The 22,198-nt window shown below is 40.3% G+C and overlaps 1 protein-coding gene across 1 annotated transcript in view; it reads left to right on the forward strand.

The window, feature by feature from the left end:
* Positions 1-22,198, forward strand: part of LOC103763444 (glypican-5) — a 360,042-nt gene that overhangs the window by 90,502 nt on the left and 247,342 nt on the right.

The following is a 22,198-nucleotide window of genomic DNA, read 5'->3' on the forward strand; positions in this document are numbered from 1 at the left end:
GAGACAGGGCCTGGGCATTTTGACAGTTGTGTTACATCTGAGCAGTCACTGGGACAACTTCCAAAGCTTATTTTTTACAATGCGAAGAACCTCTGTCCTCCTTATCTGAAGTGTGTATTGGTGCCTCTAGTATCTGTTTCTTTGCAAACGTGCTCTATTCTACACTATCTCCTGTGGTCGTTTTCTGGGAGATCAAACAGTTTTAATCCTCTCTAATAAAACTGTGTTGCTTTTATTACAAACCCATAGCTCATGTGCTTGTGAGCCATGGCAACGTGAATCCTCATTTTCCCAGAGATGGGCCTTGTTGTTGCAGAGTTCCCTAGAAGGCATTTACTACTGGAAATATTAATAAGGAGCGGAGGATACAGGAAAAAGAAGAAAATATAGTAATTTCTAAGCTGTGTGTATCAAGTCTCTGCTTTGTTCTGTATGCTCAGAGTGGAATCAGGAGTGCAGTCTGAAAGATGAGCACAGGGCCCTTGTGTATTGGACACACAGAAGGCAATAGGAAATTTGATGTAAGGGAATAGGATTGAGGAGCAGACGTCTGTCTGGATACTAAAAGGAGATTGAGATATTTCTGTCCATTGCTCTGTGCCCTTACAGAAGGATAACTGTTTGCTCACATGGTGCCACAGTAGAAGTATTCAAAGATGTGCTCATACTTGTTTAAAAGGTCCATTGGCTCTTTTCAAGGAGACACCTATACTTTGTCCCTTGTTTTCTTTCTTTGTCAATACTTCTTGTTAAAAATTTCACTTAGTGAGATGGTTTGTTTTGACTCACTGCTATACTTGATATATGGAGTTTACCCTTAGTTGCCATTCCCAATATGCTCATTATATCGTTTTACGTGCTTTTCCACCCTTTTCCCCCTAATCTAGTGTGACACTGCTGCCTTCTGTGGAGGCAAAAGGAAATAATCCTCTTGTACTCTGTGTGAGCCCTGGCTGTCACACCTATATGTGGCACTAGAGCAGGGACTTGCAGAGCTCGATGGATTTTTACCTTTTCAATTTTACCTACCAAAAGTTGGAACTCTTCTGCCAACAGCAGAATGGACAACACAAACATTTCTGATCAAGCCACAAAGAACAGGCCTTGGGGATGGCCGGAACTGTCTGGAACTGGCTGTGTTTGTCACAGGGCAGCCCCTGCTCTCAGAGAGACCCCTGTCACACCCCAACTCCCCTCACAGAGACACCCCCCCTCCTCTCACAGAGACCCTCCTCACACCCTCCACTCTCCTAGAGACCCCCTCCTCACACCCTCCCCTCACAGAGACACTCCCACCACCCTCCTCCCCTCACAGAGATCCCTCATGGCCCCTCATCCCCTCACCCCCTCACAGAGACCCTACATGACCCCTTCTCCCCTCACGGAGACCCCCCCATGGCCCCTCGTCCCCTCACAGAGATACCTCCACCACCCTTCTCCCCTCACAGAGACCCCCCCATGGCCCCTTCTCCCCTCACAGAGACACCCCCCGCCCACTGCCAGCTCTGGGCACAGACAGCTGGCGTGGGCAGGAACGTGGAGGAAAAGAGCTCAGACTGAAGAAGTTAAATGAGGTAAATTCTCAGGAATAGCATACTGTGTCTGGGCAAAGCCCTGATTTCTGGCAGAAATTCATCATTTACATTTCTGAATTGATGGGCGTTGGCAGAAGGGGAAAGGGGCACGTCCAGAGAACTGAAACAGTGATTTTGAGGTAATGGAGAAAAATACGACACTATTCACTGTTAAGGTGGGACAAGTGGTGGCTTGGAGAGAGTCTGATTTGTATGGGAAGAAATAAAAAAGAGGGAAAAAAAAGGGCTAACCCAATAGAAGGAGTTGTAGAAGAATATGAAGGCAAAGCAATGGAAAAGGTATCTAAGAAATTGAGACAAAAGATATGGAAAAGAGCTAGGAAAACAATAACCGGGGGGGGGGGGGGGAACGTATTTGAAGATTCAAAGAACTAGAATGTGTTTAGAGGGAATAAATGATAACAATTTTTACTGAGTGTAGGCAGGTATTAACATATGGCCTGGACTGGCTGGTCTTACAAGCCACAGAGCAATGCAAGCTGGTTTCATGTGGGTTATTCTGAGAAAACAGATTTAATACAACAGGGGTGTCACGAGCCGGGTCCAGCAGCAGCATGGCCATGTTTACAGTTCTCCTCAACCAGGCTTAGCAACTTAAATGATGTCATACAAACACAGTTGTGCAAATTTATCAAAGCAGAGCAATACTCTGTTTTCTGTTGGTGTGGTTGCCAGTGGTTTCCCTTCGTGCTGCAGTGCTGGGTTTTCACAGTAAGGCTGCAGACGTTCCACTTGATGGGTTTGCCGTGAACCCTGTGGGAGGTAGGTGTCACATCAGCTACCTCTCAGGGCATATGGACTCAGCTGGAGAAGTCTCTCTTTTCAGTGGTTGTATTCTGGTTATTGGCCTCCTTCTTTGGTCAGCTTGGGGTGTTGGTAGGGTTTTATCAACATCAGTATTGTTTCTCCTCCCCTTAGACAGCCCTCTTTGGTTAATCCTGTTATTTCAAACTAGTTTTAGCAATATTTTGCCTATGTTAGAGGAGGCTTGGATGGATTACTCTGGCTGTGAGTTCTCCAGAGCAGTTAGCCTAACCCTCTCATATGTGCACTTCCCTGTTGCTGATAGCTAAGGGAGGGACCAGAGCATATGAATGACAGCACACATCCTGTCACACCCACACAGCACCAAATCTGCAGGGCTTTTGTTCAGTTCTCTTGCCCCACTTGGTTATGCCCTGCTTCTTCTCCCTTTGTGTGTTTTCCAAAAAAGCACTTTGTGTTTTTTGTGAGGTATGTGATGTATTACTCTGTGAACTTTAATCATTAAGTATATATAATCTATACTTTTCCTGTTCTCTAAGTTTACCTGGGATATGCCCTCAGTTCTGAGGTTTCATCCTTGATGGAATTAAGAAGTCAGCTTCTTGCAGGAACAGGACAGGAATCTTCTCCATTGATAGGCTGAATTTTAGTATGAACTCAATTCTTCATGACAGTTATTTTAATTGACATTTATCACTGAATGAAATCTTTTTTAAAGAATGGATTGTTCATCATAGTTAACTATGAAAATGTATAATCAGTCCATGATTTTATTTTGAGACTACATTTAGTGACCCAGGATTTCAAAGCCTACGTCTCTGTTAATCTCCAAAACTTTAATCTGATAGTACAGAAATTTGTGACAGTGCTGTGAAGAGCTCCATGTGTCCCTGTTGTGGGCCAGATCCCAGTGAGTAAAGTCCTCCAAGCTTCTGCACTGCTATGCCGGTTTGTGTCAGCTGAGGGCTTGATTTTTGCAGTGCATCTTCACGTGCTTTCAGCTCCTTGAACTATTATATCCAAATTGCAAGTGCCTGGATTAAGCGTGAAAAAACACACATAGCAAGGTTTGCCTGGGAAAGAATCTGCTGGTTTCCCAGCCCTGCTGACCTACTGCAGAAATTACTGGTACATCACAATCAGACTGTCAGGATTGGCTAAATATTTGGATGTATATACCAAACCTGTATATGTTCAGTGATGTTCAGAAATAAACGTGTCCTCATCTGAATTTTGTCCCTTGCAGCTTTTTGCAGAAACAAAAACCAAACTGCTTTCTGCTCACAGTTGTCTTGGTAAGTTTGTATTGTCACAGGTTTTGGTATGTAAAAAACTGGCAACAAACTTAAGGGAGGTTGTTGCTTTCGAGCTTTTAATTCAAGATTCATCTTGTATATAAAATATGCTTCAGGTCAGTGTCTGCAGTGGGGTCTGTGCTGGGAGTAAAAATGCCAGACCTATTTTATCAGTTTGCTGTTGCTGAAGCAGGAGAGACTCCCTATGTGCCCATCTCTGATCATTTACTGTTTCTGATACCTACTAGAACTCTTGGATAACTTAACTTTTTTGTTGCCTGTGTATACTTTCTGGTAGATTCAGTCACAGATATCTGGCATTTGGCATCGGGTGTACAGAGTTTAACAAAGTTACACAGAATTTTCAGCATAGATACCATTGTAGCTTCCTTTATATTTGGTTGGGGAGCTCACCTGGCAATCTTGAGACTCAGATTCTGTTCCCCTGGAATTCATTATCAGCAAGGGCAGTACGTTGGATCATTGTTCCCCTTCCCCATTTGGGTGTTAGATAACACTGGTGTGGTTGTGTGTACTGGAGCCAGAGACTGAGCAAGCTCGTGTTGTCAAGAGGTAAAAGCCCTTCACCTGCTTTTCCACTATGGATTGCTGTGCAGAAGAACTATCTTACAAGGAACCACGAACAGTCCCTTGTAAGATCTGTACTCCATGACATCTTCATCTGAGTCTCATAAGCCCCAGGCTCTCAGTAACACGCTAATAATATGTCCAGAATTTTGCTTCAGGAGGAGACCAAGGTCACACTTCCCTCCTGCCAGGAGACAGTGGATACATTTCCCTTTAGATCAATTCCAGGATACTCAAACTTTGGCATTATTATAGATCTAGTCTGGGACATTTTGGATTCCCCAACATGGAAAACATCTATGTCCACATGCAGATGTAAAAACTGCAACTGAATGTTTTGCCTACATAGCTTTACCTGACAGTCGGGGTGACACCAAAAGCCTCCAACAGACAGGTGAATAATGGAAATACCAAATACTCTGCAAATCAGGCACAAAATATATCAGAAACCCTGATGGTGTAGAAGTCCTAAGGACCTAGGGGCAGCTGTATTTGTCTACCAGAGTCACAAGACTATCCACTTGGTTTCTCATTTTTTTTTCTCTCATTCATTATGAATAGTCAAATTTCAGTAGAGAGAATTAAGGCTAGGCAGGGTAGTAAAACAAGTTTTACAGTGACAGCAGATACAGAATTGTGTAGAAAGATAGCCTTGAGAGGATAAATGTCTAGCGAGACATGAGGCAATACTAGTGTCAAAATCACATTCGCTCCTCCCATGAGATGCCTAGGAGGGTATGATAAAAAATTGCGATCCAAGTAAAAAACCAGCCAACTAACAACAACAACAATTTTACTTTTGTGTTTTTTTGTAGCGTCTGGTTTACTTTCTGCACTAATATTAGTGCACTTTAAATATTAGCTTGTCGTTGCAAGGTCTAGGTGGATCCCATTTCCCTTGGGCATATTGTCTGCTTGTAAAATGTTTTATGAAAGGTTAGGGAAAGAACAAGAAAGTTTTTGCCTCACTGATTTTCTGCCAGACCTCATGACCGCTTTTGCTTCATAGCATCTTCTGAATGTTCCTGAGTCAAGCCGTAAGACAATAAATTCTTCTCCATTATTGCTTAATTCCCCCCCCCCATTCCTTAAATTATGAGGAAAATTGCTCCGCGAAAGTACACTTGGTATAACAGCAAAAGGGAAACACAAAGTTTTTAAAATTTGCTGGGATTTTACAGTGTTCAAAAGCTGTGCAGCCTTGAAGGGTGTGAGATAGAGCCAGTTTCTCTCTTCCACACCTGCCCTCCTGGGTTTCCTGTCTCCAGCTGTGTTGTCCCCACCCATTGCTACCAGTTGGGGAAGGTGGGACAGTGTTGTAGAGAAGGCTTTCCAAAAAAGTTCCTGCACCTAAACTTTCTTGCTTTGTTTTTTGAAGCTTAAAAGTGTAGGGTTATTTTAGGATCATTCCTCAGCAACACATTGGTTGTGATTAGAAAAATAATCTCTCTTTTTGAGTGATTTGAAAGTGCTTTTGCATAAGCATTTGCTTCTGAAGTGTTTTTCCAAGTACTCCCTTGTTTCCCTTTTTCTTTCATCTTAGAGTTTTGGATTTTTAAAATATAAAGAGTAAAAATATACTGAAAGCATAAACTATCCAATGCTGTGTTAGTTGTACTTGGCAGGATTTTCATTTGTTTTTTTCATCTACATATTGTCTGTTTTTTTCACACATTGAATGGGAGAGCCCTTCCTTCACTTATCCCTGTGGTGCTTTGCTTGTCCCTTGGAGAGTTAGGGACTAGTAAAGTGAGCATACTTTATAGCTGCTTTTTCAATATAAAGTGCCTTCAATGTGTATGGTAATCAGACCACTGTACTTTAGGTTAACCCTTCACCCCTCGCTGAGCTCAATCCTGAAAAATAAACAAAACTCAGGGAAAAGAGGTTTACTTGGCAGAAAGATTGAGCTAAAATTATGGATATAAAAACATAGGGCTTAGTTCTGCAAGAAGCTGAGCATGCTGGCCCCAGTCCCATAAAGCACTTGAGCACAAGCTTCATTTTCAAGTGAGTAGCAGACTGACTGACAGCTGGAAAGGCTGAACTCTTAATCCTTGACCCTGCATGTGGAGCTGGACTCGAGTTGCTCACGCAGTTGTGCCACAGCCAGGGTTGCTCCTCCAGTGCCCAGGTGGGATGGCAGGTCCCAGGTGATGGCTCTGGGGTTTCTGGGAATGGCAGACCCCTCTGGGCACCTGGGGAGGTGACAGGTTGTGCTGCCACACAGGCCTGGAGAGCTCCAAAATCTCCCTTGCCAGGTGGAGGAAGGAAATTGTGTGGAAATGGTCCCTTACACCAGACAAGAAGTCTCCTCCACCCAGGAAATTCCCAGCTGTCCTGTGAGGCTTTTGTGCTCAGTCTGGCCTCTTTGCTGAGCTCAGCCCTTGTGTGGAATCACTCACACACGAGGGGTGCTATCCAGGAGGAACAGACATGTCCTATCACAGGGGCTCCTTTTCCAGGGGACAGGGAGTAAGTAGAGGGCTGGTCTGTCAGTCAGCTGTCAGGCATTGTGGCATTTTCATGATGAATTAGGCTCTGTAGATGCTTTGTGGCTTGGCTAACAAAGAGATTCTTCTTTTCTTTACCAGATTCTCTAATGCTGCATTCCCTACAGAACATGATTTTACCAAGATAATTTTTTGATACTTGGAAAATGTGATACACAGCACTGAAAGAAAAAGAGAAACCATGCACATGTTTAATATTATCATGTACCTTTTTTTTTTTTTTGGTTTAAGATTATGGTGAGGATGATACATCACCAGTGTCTGCTTAATAACGTTTTGTAATTCTGTATGCTTACTGGTTTATGTGCTTTTCCTTCAGAGACTATGGGTTATGTTTTTGCGTTGCGGGTACTTGTATGTATGTTTTACGGTTTTATATGCATTTATGATGTTTAGTGAACAAACCAAAATTTTTTTCTCTGTAGTATGAGTTACAGATACTTATTCCTTAAGAAATATTTCTTTTCCATAAAGGGAAATGGGTACTGTAGTCATCAATCTTTCTTTGATTTCCTTAGTGTGTTTATAAGTATCTCTAGTGCTGATTGTTATTATGATTTTTTTTTCTTTCTGTAACTGATTTACTGTCTGAATCTTGCTATTCTGTTGGTATTGGCAAGTAATGGAAATCAGTCTTCTGGTCTGTAATTTTGGGTCCCTGGTATAAGTTAGTGTTGCAGAGATGACATTCCTTTTATTTTTGCACTGACCAGCATTCGCAAAGTGGAGGTGACAAAGTTAAGGCCACACATTTCTGTCCTCTACAAAAAGCACTGGTTGGCTTTCCATAAAAAGATGAAACTTTCTTATTTAGAACCGTCTTGGAAGTGAACTATCTAAAAGACACCAAGGCGTGAAAAGTATATTTTTTTTTGAGGTGGCTACTGATGGCAGAATGTTGCAAAGAAAATAAGTGGAACAAAAGGTTAGTTCTGATTCGATAGACACGGCTGGCATTGCAAGCAGATTTACCTCCCACACCGCATAGCAATGAGGAGGGAGCTTGGTGAGAAAGTTCAAACTGCAGAAGATTATCCTTTCACAAATAAATTCTTTTAACAGGCCCCTGTTGAAAATGGTAAGATTATAGCTCTGAAGAAGTGCTTATGCCACTTACAGTTTTTGAAAACTCATAAAATCTTTTTGAGTAAAAGTAACAAACTTTTCATCCTTTAAATAAGATATACATTTTCTGTCAGAAACAGGCCTGCTACTTGTGAATTACTTAGGCACCTAATACTCTTTAGAGGAAAAAAAATACTGAGATTCACATAGTACAATATTCCCTTTTGTTGCTGTGCTTTTTGGGTAACTGAAAGTTTCTTCAGCTTCCAAGTCAGAGTATCTAGCACATTTTTATGTTTCATCTCATTTGCTTGTTTTGAGTGTGCAGTTTGCGTTCTTTTGACACAAAGCATTTAGTTACAGTGCTATCCACATTCAAAATTATGGACTGGGAATATCCAAATACAGCTTGTCACAGGAACTTGTTTGATAGTCTAAATACAGCAGCTCTCTAAATATACTGACCATAGGCAAGATGATATTCACAGAGTTTACTACAAAATTGACATGTAAAATACTTGATTGATTGAAGTTATTTTTTAATTCTATAGTTATCATCTGTTTCAAACATCTTCTAAGCAAAACAGTAGGTCTTTAGTGTGACAGTGATGCCCAAAGTGTCTGTATTGAATTTAAGTACTAAAATTGGAAATTGATGCAGTGTTATTTACAACTATTAAACTTAAATTAGGTCCCAGTTCTTCTCCAAATAATGAATCAAGAGTGAAGTCTGGTGAACTCCAATTGTATGAACTGTGGTGAACATGTTTCCTGGGATATTTTGATGATGTGACATCAAACATATGTGTAACTGATTAGTTTGATGTTTATGTGACTTTTATAAATTTGCTTTTTGCAAACTAGATGTTCTGTCCATTTGTTTGAAGTGATTGAACTTTTTTTGAATGATAAGATATTTTAAGAGAAAGCAGACCCGTCTTATATTTAAAACTCAAAACTAAAAATTTTCGTGTTCTGCAAGTTTTTATCCTTTTTTTGTTAAGAAAAACAGAAAAATATTGCTAAGAAAACATGCTGGAATGGCTGCTATTGTGCTCTTCCACATTTTCTTACTGGAAATTGGCTTGCCCACTGCTTTAATCCAATTTGCAATCTCTCAGCTCCAAAGTCAGATTCTTGACAACCTTGGCATTACTTAGAGTTTATTTAGTAAGTATATTCTGATACTGAAATGTAAAATGTCCATTATAAACTATTGAAAAACATAAAAAAATTATGGAAAAGGTAGGATTTGCAGTGGCATTTCAGCTGAGCTGGAAAATCTCCATGTGAAAGCAAAGGGTGGAGGGGGAGCTTGGTAAAATGTGTCTACCTTCACTGGGAGTGAGCTCTGATATTTGCTCCATGAAGGTTATGGTGTCTGTGGTAAAAGCATATGCTGTCCTGCACTTCAGAAAAACTGAATCTTCTTGGGAGTTGCAAGAAGGGAATATTTTGACCTCCGTCAAAGGGCAACCATATAAGACCCTGCGTCCTGTTCCTCAAATATTACTTAGCAAGCCCCTGTTCCTTCTAAAATCATCACTCCAGTCTTCCAGTTCCTACTTTTCTGTGTTTCCTTATGGAAGAACAACGAGGCAGGAACACAAGACATAAGGGTTTGAGGTATGATCAAAGTCATGGAGCACCTCTCCTGTGAGGAAACACTGAGAGAACTGGGATTGTTCAGCTGGAGAATAGAAGGCTTCGGGGTGACCTGGCTGCAGCCTTCTAGTACCTGAAGGAAGCCTGCACAAAAGATGGAGAGGAACTATTACAAGGGCTTGGAGTGACAGGACAAGGAGGAATGGCTTCAAACTGACAGAGGGGCAGGTTTAGATTGGATATTAGGGAAAAATTCTTTCCTGTGGGGATGATGAGGCCCTGGCACAGGTTGCCCATAGAAGCTGTGAATTCCCCATCCCTGGAGGTGTTCAAGGCCAAGCTGGATGGGGCTCTGAGCAACCTGGTCTAGTGGAAGGTGTCTCTGTACATGGTGGGGAGTTAAAACAAGATGGTCTTTAAGGTCCCTTCCAACCCAAACCATCCTGTGATTCCATGGCACTTGCAGAGTCAGACCTTGTGCAGTCGGGCAGTTTGAGGCCAGTGGAGTCCCTTCAATAAGTTAAGGTGTCTGAAGGGAAGAACAGGGAGTGAAATGAATGCTTAATGGGTCAGAAAAGAGTCAATCTGGAATTCTGGAGTTGTATCAATCCCAACTCATCCTCTTGTGGCCAAGTTAGGTGAAGACGCTGGCATTTTGAGGAAGCAGACAGCTGTCAGAGCCTGATGCTTATGAGCAAATAAAGCTCCATTTTTTCTCTCATTCCCTATGTGCCATGGCTGTCATGGCATGCATAAGTTGGTTACATGTAACCCTTGAGAATTATGCCTTGCAGAAAATAATGAAAGCTTATCTTTGTGCTGGGAGGCATAATAGTAGTGTAGCGTGTGAATTGTGTTGGGGTTTGTTTTTTCTTTTTCCTCTGGCATGCATAAAACTATTCCATTAAAATCTTTTTTTGCTTTGTCCATTTAACTGCATTTCAGATTTATGGGTAGATTAAAAAAATTATCTTTCTGGTGTTTAGGTATGGTAATATTGCCTTATTTTGGCAACAGTTATAGGCCTTGAGATTTTAGACTAAAGAAAACATCTGTCTTTTCACTCTTCGGAGTTTTCTGAGTCATGCAGATGCTACAAGGAGGTTAAAAAAAGTGAGAAACATTCTCATAGGAATGACTTTTTTTAGGACCTAGGTTATTTTTTAAGATCTCCAGGTTTTAAAGCTAAGTGAATATGTGACAGACACACTGAAATTATTTGCTTAGGTTTTTGCTGTCATCCTACCCAGTACAAAAGGAAGTATGCATATACATGGTTTACAGGCTTTGATATCTACAAAAACATGGCAAGTATGAAAGGTTTTCCAATTCACAGTGCTGCAGAACGTGCTACATTTTGTATCCCTCTTGTATTTCCACAGATTCTTGCAGAATTGGGAATAGGAGGTCAGATTTCCAAATAAATGGTATTTCGAAGTTTATTTGATTAGGACATTTCCACTGTGACATGGATATCTTTTGTTTGGTAATTCAGTCACAAGTGGAAGCGAATTCTATACCTCTTAAGTTTGCCCTCTGGCTTACTGTGCTGGAATAGTCTTTTTCATATGTATCAGTAACCCAAGTAATTCCTGCTCCTGTGTCGTTCTCCTGTATTGTTCCCCTGTTTCTCAAGCAGTCTAAATATTTTTTTAATTGGATAAGTATTTCTTCATATATGAAATTCTACTTAGAAATCCGTCTTGTTTTGTTCTTTAGATTAACTCTTAGGAAAATTAATTAGCAGTCTGCCATTTTTCCATGTGAATGGGCTTTGAGAGTTGCCAGCACAGCAGTGGGATGAACTTCATGAACCTCAGTGATGCCTGTGTATCTCTTAGCTCTGTTGCACGTAGAATTGCAGCTACCACAGTGAATAAATTTATTTGGTGGTATAATCCCTCTCTGATGGAAATAGCAGTGGTTCTGAGTTGTTAGATAAACATCTATAAAATTAGATTGGCTTAACTGAATGCCAGCAGTAGCTACTGTACTTTGCTTCGTACTGGAGTTGAATTTACAGAATGCCGGTGAAGTTTTAAAATCTAAATAATATAGCCAAAAGTGGCACATGTTCAAATGAAGAATTTGGTCATGCATGTTTTCCAGCAGCTGTTTTTATTTTAGGTTTAATTTAAAATACATTCAGCTTAATTCCATGTTCAGAATCATCAAAGCCTACCAAAAATCCTCAGATTTTGTTTCACAGAGATCTGAGCAATTGTATGTTTATTACTTTCATATTTTACATTTCTGGGGTTTCTTATTCTACCCAAGGGCATGGTCTAACTCAAAGATTAATAGGAATCAGCATGCTTTTTCATTTACCCTTTTTCATTATTACAGACATTCTATATCAAGACCTGTTTTAGAAACAAGCCAGTTTTACTTTTTTAACCTCCCATTTGTTTTATTAGCTTGCTGAGGTTTTAATTTTTTTATTTTTAAATGGTTATAAAAAGAAAGGGACTTTGGTCCTGATTCCCATTCATGCTGTTGCCTTTCTAAAAAGTTTTGTCATACTAAAGTTGTTTGTATGAATCTTTTCAGCAGCTGATAAGAGCAGCAGAAAGGCCGCAGTACAAATGAGAGGAGCCCTTTGTGTCTGTTTTTTCTTAGGAGATTGTTGTACCCTTGGGACCGCTGTCCTTGGCACGTACTTTACCCACCCCAGCAGGCACTGAAGTCTCACTGTATTTCCCATTAAGTGTTCTGTGCCGTAAGGTAGTTCACAGTAGAAGTGGCCACACAGACAACTTTATGTAAAGGCAGTAAAAAATGTAGGCTACATAGCACCGCCCTCCCATCCCAAATGATATTTTTTACATTAAAGAATCTCAACCCAAGACGTCTGGGACTTAGATTTCAGGAGTCACTTAAACATCTAGAATTCAGGAAAGGGTTTTCTCTCCATCATTGTTCAGTCCTCTTTCTCTGTCTCATTATAGTAATGAGTTTTGTCACATCAGTCCCTCCCTATCAGAAAAAAGTGGGACTAACAATTTTTAATAATAATATTTGCTTAGGTAAACAAATAGCAGTCTCCTGCTGTTTGCTGATGGTTGATAAACCGTGGCTGAAGGACCAGTCAGCTGTTCCCATAGTCTAGTTTTTATTACATTTATTCTGTGTACATAGTAAATAATGAAAATAACCACGTTTATGGGACACTCAAGATGCTTTCAGCATCATAACCAGTTCCAATTAGCTCAGAACCAGGGCAAACTGGGCCTCAAGTATACAAGATTTTACAACTAAGATATTTTCCTATATCTCATCATGTTGCCTTGTAAGAGTCTAAAATTGAAAACAAAATTGTAACTTTGTGTGGTAATGAATTGATCCCAGGTACAGATATATATTCCCTAGCTTTAATTTCTTTTCTGCAACCAGAATACTTTTATTCTCACTGGCCTACCATGCTCTTGCTTCAAGAACTTGCTCTGAAACAAGACCTTCAGTTCTATCCCAGTAGTTGCTGAAAATTGAACATTTGGCAGATTTATTGACTAAATCTGGGAGTATGTGCCCCAGAATCTACAAAATCAAAACCTTGCTGGATTCTTTTAAGTAAATATTATAGTGTGCCTACTTAAAGAGGTCAAAGGAAGAAAGCTGAGTGAGCTCTGGGCATCAAGATATAAGAATGAAAATAGCTGCTCTCTCTCCTGTTTCACATTAAACATCTGCAGATGACTGTTTAGAGGGATGAAGATGCTGTGAAGAAAAAGGCAAGGCTGGGCCTTCCCAAAACTGTCTGTTCACAGGAAAGTTCCCTAAGAAATGGAAATTGCTGTTAGAACTGTGTGAGCTGAGTGCTGCTGGGGGAGGCTGTGATGAGGTTCCACTGGGGAATGAACATAGAACCTCCTGGCAAGGGCAGGTGGAGGAAGGGGCTGGTGCATCTGCCTGGGAGTGCCGACTCACCAGCTCCGACTGCAGAGCAGGGAACAGGGGTGGGGGTTCAGGCCAAGCAACCTAAACACTAAATTATTTTTTCCTTTTCCTTTGTTTACATTGTTGTGGGCTGGCTTTTTGAGGGCAGTGTCTCCTGGCACATGCATTGAAAAGACCAGTGGCTGAATTTACCTTCGGTTTGAGCCAGTAGTGCTGCTTTCTTGTGGCTGGAGAAAAAGGGAACATAAATTCTTCTCTAGTGCACTGTAGGAAGTAAAGAAATAGGTTTTATTAATGAAAAACTCGGCTACGTGTTTTGAAAAGCAGATGAGCACAGACCGTATAGTTCAAATCAGCTGCTTCCAGTTCCTATTTTGGGCAAGTAAAACAGTTAGTGAATGAAACAACTTTGCATATTCAGTGCAGTTTAATTACAGGCTTAAACAATAAGTTGGGTTGCATTGATGAATGCCAACTCCTGTTGCTGTGCTGGGCTGCTGGGTGGTCTTGGACATCACTGGATGCAACATGCCTGAATTGTTTGCACATTCGGGTCTGCAGAAGCAGCCTTGGATCCACTCGGATGTTGTGAGACCATGCTCTGGAGACTTGAAGCACAGTTCTTCAAATCCACAAGTTATAGGTAGGCAAGTAAGTGCACTTAAACATGAGGCACTTTGCCAAAGCTTTTGAACCCAGAATGTGATTTAATTGTCAAAGAAGTAGATTGGTTGTCAGGAGTTGGTCAGTTCCAAACCTGGCCTATGTGTTTTTTCCTCAGATTTGTTAATCTCTTTGCCTTCGCCTCCTTGTTGGAGAAATGGGGATAAAAATACAGAGTTACTGCCAGCTGTGAGGTGAGGGCTGTAGATGGGAAAGGTGCAGTGTTGATAAATGCCTTTCAGGACTGTAGCTGGAAGTGAGCAGAGTACTTCCCAGAACCATAGTGGTCTCATCAAACATGTGATTGTCCTATGAATCCTGTGCTATACTGTCTGTTTGCTGGTAAGTAGGCAAGTTTTGACAGGGAACCTATACTGTGCTTTTTGATAGTTGTTTTTTTTTTCATTATTATTCCTGAGCTATCTGAATTTGTGTTAATTTCCCTCCTAAAATTCAAATTTCTTTTTCTTTCCTTTTGAAGTGCTTAGAATGTGTGTTGAAATATAGCAGTTTGACTACACCGAATTCCCATTGGTCTTGGGAGTTATCTTGCCTCTGATTTTTATCTGGTATTTTAGCATAAGGGCTTAAGCCCTCAGTGTGCCATAAGGAAGGGAAGCCCTGAGTGCCTTCTAGAGGTGGGAGACAAAAATATTGAATCTTAATTTTCTATTGTTGACTTCAACAGGTGTGAGATGAGTCTTTGGTAAAGTACTTAAACACCGAAGAAAGCACAGAGGTTTATAGACACCTGTGTATCTGTTGTTTTCTCCTGCTTTGGGTGCTTGCTTGGTTTGAATCCCTCTCTGGGATGTCTTCTGCTGTGATTCAGGATCCACATGTCCAGCAGGAACATCCAGACTTTAAATTCCCTACTCTTAAATCTTTTGGGCAGGAGGATGGTGTTGTTTACCCTTTGGTGACTTACTGGAAGCCACCAAGGAAACAAAACCAGTGAATTCCTAGAATTATGGATTGGATGAGGTTGGGAGAGACTTTAGAGCATCATCTAGTCAATCCCCCTGCTCAAACAGGGTCACCTAATGCACAGAACTTGGCACAGTATTCTTGGTATGGTCTTGCCAATGCTGATTAGAAGGGAAGATCATAACTTGTCCTAATATAGTCCAGGATATCATTAGCTTTCACCTGTTGGCATGATGCTGGCTCAATTAAAATTTTCTGATACCCAACGCTGTGCCCTTTTGGGATGTGTTTTCCGTGCAAATTCAAGTTCTGTGCTGAGAATCCTGTTTTTCTGTCAGCTTTCTGTGTGCACTCAGTGGGCTGTAAAGTTCCACATGTGTTCACTGTGCTGCTTTTTATGTGATATGATGCCTGATGTGCTGCTTTATTGCATGGTTGCTAAAGCATGATTGATTCTTGCCAGCACTACTGGCATGAATTCAGCCTATTGTCAGAACTGGTAACCCAGATTGGGTCAGTAACTGGCACAAGGTGAATAGTTTGGTGAAATGAGCACAGTCATGGTTGTTGAGGTGACTGTGGACCTCACTGTTGTCTATACCTCATGTCTCTTGCCTGAGTTTGTTGGTCTCCAAGTCAAGTAAAACTTCACATTGTAAAAGGAGACTTATTTTGAATTATGATGTATTTTTTTAAAGTTAGAATGTTAAGTTTTCACTCCCCTCCAGCTCAAAAACATCTTGTCCCATTTCCTTCATATTTTTGGGATTATTTCTTTGAGATTGTACACGAAGTTGGAGAAATCTTAAGTTGAAGGAAGGGCTATTTTTTGTTTGCTCTTGTTGCAGAACTTCATCAGGAATGGGTCAGAGAAGTACATGAATGGATCTCAGAAATTTCAGTGTGACATCAGTGAGGAAATAATTTCTAGGCTTGCAAATAATGGCAAGGTTCCTTGGCTAGACATGGAATGGCTTCAAGGGAATCCTTCTGTTGGTTTTGTTTTTAAAAAGCATGGATCAGAAATAAAGTTTGGAATTAAAAAGACCTGACAACCATAAACGAGGAGTTATGTTTTGGATGCTGTTATAAGCATCTTTATTCCTTGTTTGCAGCTCTGTTTTCATGCTGTTCCTCCTCCTTAACACCAGTCTGCCATAATGGTACCACCTCTGCACTTGAGCACAGCAGAGCAGGCAGTCTAATAAGACAGCTTTTTTGGGACTGTGTTTCCTTTATTTATCAATTGGCCCTTGACTCTTAAGTTGACAACAGGGCACACATACTAGGAAATAAATTGTGCTTAATGTCTTGCTAGAAAGGTCTCTGTCCTGGTGGAATTTGAAGGTACAGTCCTAAAGGTCTGATCTGCAATTTGGACTTAAGCTTGCAGATGTACTGTCTTCTCTACTTTCAACTGCAGAAATGCTTAACCTCTAAAATTGCATGACTGGTTTAATGGTCTTGAGTAGATCCACATGAATCAAACACTGCAGTAAGTGCTCAAAGCACCCTTGCTTTCACCCCATATAGATGGTCAGAGTCTGCCTGTGACACGTTTGCAAACCAAAAGCCTGGTGGTGCAGGTGAGGCCCAGTTGAAGTGATGATTCAGGTCCCAGGAGAGGCTGTGGGTTTTCACTCCATGCAGGGTCCCAGCCTCCTTTGGGTGGTGAACCTACCTACCTGAGGCCCTGAGGTAAAGGGGCAGGAAAAAGTGGCTGGTTTGGTACCCACTATAAGCAAAACACCTCTACTGCATTACAAGTGATTTCCTTAGTAGACAGGAAAGAAGTCAGAGAATTTGCTTATAAATGTAATGTACTTGTCCCAATGGGGAAAATGTCTTCTAGATACTTTAAACAAGGTGGCTGCTGCTAATTGTACTACATAATATTGCTACAGATCTTGGATAGTTACTCAGGTCTTCAGCGCAAAATGAGCCTGAGTAGCCTGGCTGGCTCCTCATAGTGACACTTGGCCTGCAAGGGCCAAGGAGTGTCCCTGTGGGTCCTGCCAGTGGAGGGGGCGATGCCAGCCCTTGGTGCTGGGAGGGACAGCTGGTGATGGTGGCGGTGCCACCACTGCAGTGAGAACCAGGCTGTGCCAGGGAGTTCTGCCATCAGGGATCGCTGCAGCAGGGTGGTCCACTCTGTGCAGCACTGGCAGACTAGGGGAGCCCTGAAAGGAGAGGAGTGTTTTCCTTTTAATAAATATATGTGTGTGAATATATATATGTGTTTGTCAGATGTGTGATCTTTGCTACTTTTTGTACTTGGTTATTGAACCTTGGTAGAACAAACTGTGAAGGGTTTTTCTTAGTTGCATTTTAAGCTTGCAGTGATAAAAGAAATTCCAGTAATATTTTGATAATTGCTTTCTCTTAAGAATGTGTATGAATAATAAACACATCACAGGCAATACCATTTCGATATACTGTAATTAATTTGAGAAGTGATCAAAAGGAGATTTAAATAAAATCTTTTAATTGATATTTCTTCTTATGTTATCTTTAAAGTTACCTAATTTTTCTGAGAGCTCTTAAAGTAGCTCACTTGGATTGATTCCCAATGGAATTTTCTTTTCATTCTTGATTATTGTAATTAATTATAAAATTGAGCTTAACCTTTCTAGGTTGTCAATATCTAGGGACAAATGTAACAAAGGCCAGGAAAGATTATTCCTGAATCTTGGGGAGTTTGTGGAGGAGGGGAGCTGTCATGTGACCTGTCAGGTGCTGTTGATATTTTGTTTTGGGTTTATAAATAATTTCCATTTCTCTTTTCAGCTGGGTAAGTATATATACAATTTGAACATAAATATCTTGAAAAATCCTAACAAAATAGACAAAGATATTGACTTATATATGCTTAAAATACTTTAGATGTGGAGATTAGCTGCAAATAGTTTGATATCCTGACCAGTGTATGCAATTTTAAAAGCTAGTGAGAGCTGAAAATATCATTGTAATTTGTGGTGAAAATTTGTTAGATATAAGCTGTGTAAAATTATTGAAATGCCTGAGATCATGTAAGGTATTTCTTTATTTTAGGTTTCTCCAGAAATCCTCAACTACTCTCCCTGTGACAAAACCCTGTGTGTGTGCATTCAGAGGCAGATTTGTGGCATGCCCAGGACAGGTTATCTAACCCTTCTTTCTTAATGGCTCTTTCATAAGGCCCCAAATTCTCATTTCTCATTATTTGCATTTATAATATGGGAGAAGGCCTTATAGAATTTGTAGCTCTGCACAATTTGACCACTCTGCGTGCCCAGTGCTGGTGCCTGAAAGGATGGAAAAGATGTCTCTTCTGCCACAGACAGAAGACAAAAAGATAAAAAACAATGTGGATTTCCTCATGCCCAAAACTTCCTAACAAAGCACTTACTTTCCCCTTTCAAAAACTAATTTCAGGGCTGTTTGCAGAATCCTACTGCTGCTCCACTTTTGGAACACTCATCTTTCTCAGTATATCTAGTAGCCTGGAAACCTGACCTAATTAGTTAAAAAGGAGGAAAGACGAATTGTGGAATAGATGAACAGAATTTTTAAGTAACACTTTTCATAAGGGCATGCAGGAGTACTTCTTGGCTTTGTAATTCATCAGCTTCAGGCCTTAGAAATATGTAAGAGGAAGTTGATTGCAGCTGTGTAAGTTATTCTATAACTTCTGTAACTCCTGTGCTTGCAACCTGTCCCTTTTTGACTCGAAGCTTGTGTGAGCTGGCATCACTAAAGAGTAACAGGAGCCCAGTTGCTTCATAAAAATGTCATAAAAATAGATATCTTAATCTCTTTGTATGTGTGCATTATTTTTCAGCGTATGCCTGTAGTTTCTTGTTGTTTGCTCAGAATGCGAGCTCTTGCTTTTACAGGACTGTTTGATTTCTGGCACATTTGTATCTTGATTCCAAAACTCTACTTCAAAATATTACTGTAATTCAAATCACTTCATTACCACCTAGGTATTTCCAAAAGTGGCAGACAGCACTCAGAGCCTTATTTTTTATGGATTTAAATTCTGTGGCTGAATTCTTTGATGTCTAAGTGTCAAGTTCGACAGGAGTTTTTTCTGACCCTGAGGAATTCATAATACTGCTCTCCTTGGAGGAATCTCTAATATCTAGTAAGGGTCAACTTCTCTAACTGCCAGTTTTCAAAAGATTTATAGGAAATTAATTTACATTAAACTATTCAGTAAGTCGAAGATGAGAGAGAGGAGAATGCTCCCCTCCCAAGTAAAAGCCAACATATTCCTGTAGGAAAGTGAACTAGTAATCCCAGAGTTTGTTTATGTATTGCTGAACTCTGTTACCAGCAAAATGCTGGTAATAGGAAACATATTCCATAAGAGAGAGAATATTTAAACTAGGGCAAAATTGGAGGTTATTTGCTCTCTTCTAGTGATCTTACTCTGTCTTTATTGCCTCTTCATTGAGGGCAAGATTTTGTTCAATAAAATATAGAGTGGCAATGAGAAATGAGGCCTAGTTTGCATTTATCTAATGTGCTCTTACTAATCTCTTGAGCGTTGGAAATGAGCATTTTGCAGCAATATTCTCAACTTTTGTTGATGGCTTTGTGAACATAAAATGTTCGGTTTCTTGTGCCATCAGTAATCAAGTGATGAGGGTATGTCCGACGCAGAGGATGTGAGATCTCCTGGTGAACATGCAAGTCTGAAAACTCCCACCTGATTTCCCTATAACTCAGTGATTTTGCTTCCCTCACTTCAAGCTCGGCAGTTGGAACCAGCAAAATGCAGTTCTGGTTGAAAATGCCTGTGTAGCAGGTGTGGTGTGGGTACAGCTGAGCTGGAGTTGGGGCTGAAGGGGATCGTTTGTCAAAGCTGTTCACCCCACACCGGGTTAAAGATCAGGGGAGCAGAAGTCTGCAGGAAAACTTGTCAGCATTTTGATAACTCAAAGCCCAGTCACTAGAAAAATCTTATATTTTAAAATACTAACCTTCCCATTACGAAATCAATGAAAATTACTGTTTTAAACTAGTGAAAAGGTCTCCTGCTTTGGAGAGCTAAGATTCGCTTGGTATCCAGAAGGGCATGACATTTTTCCTGTGTTTGATTGTATTTGGTATATTAAATATGACCTCAGTGTTTAAGGTTAGTTGAGCTGTAATAGTTCAGAAAGATTTGGGGTGAGAATTTTTCAATTTGTTTTGTTAAGCCTCTGTAATAATTGTAAATAGTCATTCTTTCAAATAACAAATAGTAAGAGGTCAGATAATCCATATATATATATGACTCCATATTTCATTACCAATGAAAGTTCACGGCAGAAAAAATGTAGCTATGGTTAGGTGGATATTTCAGAGAAATCATTGGTGTATAAGTAAAAAAAGCTTTAATGGGAAGAAAAATGTATGGAATTATGAAACATGATTGATAATTCAGAAGACAACAAGGTATGAGCAGTTTTTAGCTGTAGATGTTCCCTGTTAGAAGACAGACTTGCTTAAATATCGTGGAGGAAACAAGAGGGATGATCTTAGTTGTGTTTTTTATTGATGAGGGATGGTTTTCTGGCAGTTTGTAGATTGGCAGACTTATTTTTAAGTTTAAAAATCACAGAAATGGACTCAGTCATTGTTTACATTAATTCCTGATTATTCTGAGTACTAGAACTTGAATTCAGCAATGGAGCTTAAAAATTTCAGTTACCATTTTTAGCAGCACTATTTTTCCTCTGGGTGGTGAGACTTGATTGATGAACTCCGAGTTAAACTGATAGTGCAGTTTTCTGGTGCCCTTAGGATGGGAGGGAAAAACTCTCTGTGTTCCCTACTGTTGTTAAAACACAGGTAATTTGTGGCAGTAGATTCCAGATGTTGCAGTTCCAGAAAGTACCTTTTTTTTTTTATGGCATGCCTTATGCTTTTCAATTTACACAACATTAACTCATTTTTCATAAATGTCCTAGCTGGAAGTTTAAGATGGTTTTCTGTACCTAAGTGTTCTCATTCGTACCATCGACTTTGTGACTGCCAAAATGAGCTAATAAAATTCAGCCTTTTCTGTTGTTTTATTTTGCAGAAAAATACTCAGTTTGGTGAGTTGTGAAAATTAATCTACATGAAAAAAAATATTTAAACAGTCAGATTTCTGTTTAATTAATTCAAAATCTGCAGCCTGGGGCTGTGGGAACTGCCCAGCCCCTGCGGCCCTGGAGGGACCAGCCTGGGGAGCTGAACTGAGAAGAGGGGCACTGCAAGGCCTGTGTGACAAAAAAGCGTGAATGCTATTTGTCTTTTCATTTATCAAATTATTTTTAATAAGGAGTAGGACTAGTTAAATTTTTCCATGGAGAAATTTTTTTCTTTAAAATGCTGTGGTTTTGTTTGATATGCAGGAAACTGTTATTACTGCTTAAAAGGAAAACCATAGGTTTGGCATGTAAAATACTGAGACCTGTGCAATTTAAAAAGTAATTTTATTTATGTAGTATCAAAATACAAATCAAAACAAAATTAGTGTTTTCATTTGGATGTTTTAACTTCACAACAGAAATGATGACTTGAATATCTTTGAAACTTCTCTCAGGAAAAACAAAAAACCTGGGAGTTCTTCATCACTTACGTGTATGAGAACCGCATTGCTTTCCCAAACCACTCTGGTGTTAGTTGGTTAAAACTGTCATAAGTCCACAGTGACAAGGTTTGAAGTGTATGTAGTTTGAAGACATGAACTTCAGTGACATAATGTAATCTACAGTGGGAATTTGGGTCTGTGTGCTGTAGGAGACCTGGGAAGCCTGAGGCATAGGGGAGAAAGCCTCCTGTGCAGGAATGTGGTCCAGCTGTGTTATACCCTCTGTCCAGCTCTAAAGGGTTCAAAAGGCTTTTTTGTTTAATATTTTCATTTGCATAGAGTGTGGGTTTTTTTCTTCTCAGAAGTTCAGAAGGGACTGAAGTAGACTATTTTATTTCACAGAGTTGTATTTTAAACCAGTGCTGTGCTAGTCCCTGGTGAGACCAGAACAATATACACAATGCGTGGTGTTGAGTGAGGCATCTGGCTGCTGGAGATATGTCAGGATTAATCCAGTATGTTCCCATTCAGTTGCTACAGTTTTAGGTTCTTCTCAGCATATTATACTGGACCAGGCTATAACTCATACAGCATTGACTGTCATGCCCATACCGCTTCCAACTTTTCACATTCCATTGGCCTGTTTTTTTGGAGGAAGATGCCTTAGCTTTACATAGCAGTAGTTTTCCTGGAGGAAACTAGCTAAGGCAGAGAAAATTGTCCTGTACTTGTGCTGAC

The sequence above is a fragment of the Manacus vitellinus genome, unplaced genomic scaffold (genome assembly GCF_001715985.3).
Source record: "Manacus vitellinus isolate BGI_N305 unplaced genomic scaffold, ASM171598v3 scaffold_60_pilon, whole genome shotgun sequence".
Taxonomy (NCBI): domain Eukaryota; kingdom Metazoa; phylum Chordata; class Aves; order Passeriformes; family Pipridae; genus Manacus; species Manacus vitellinus.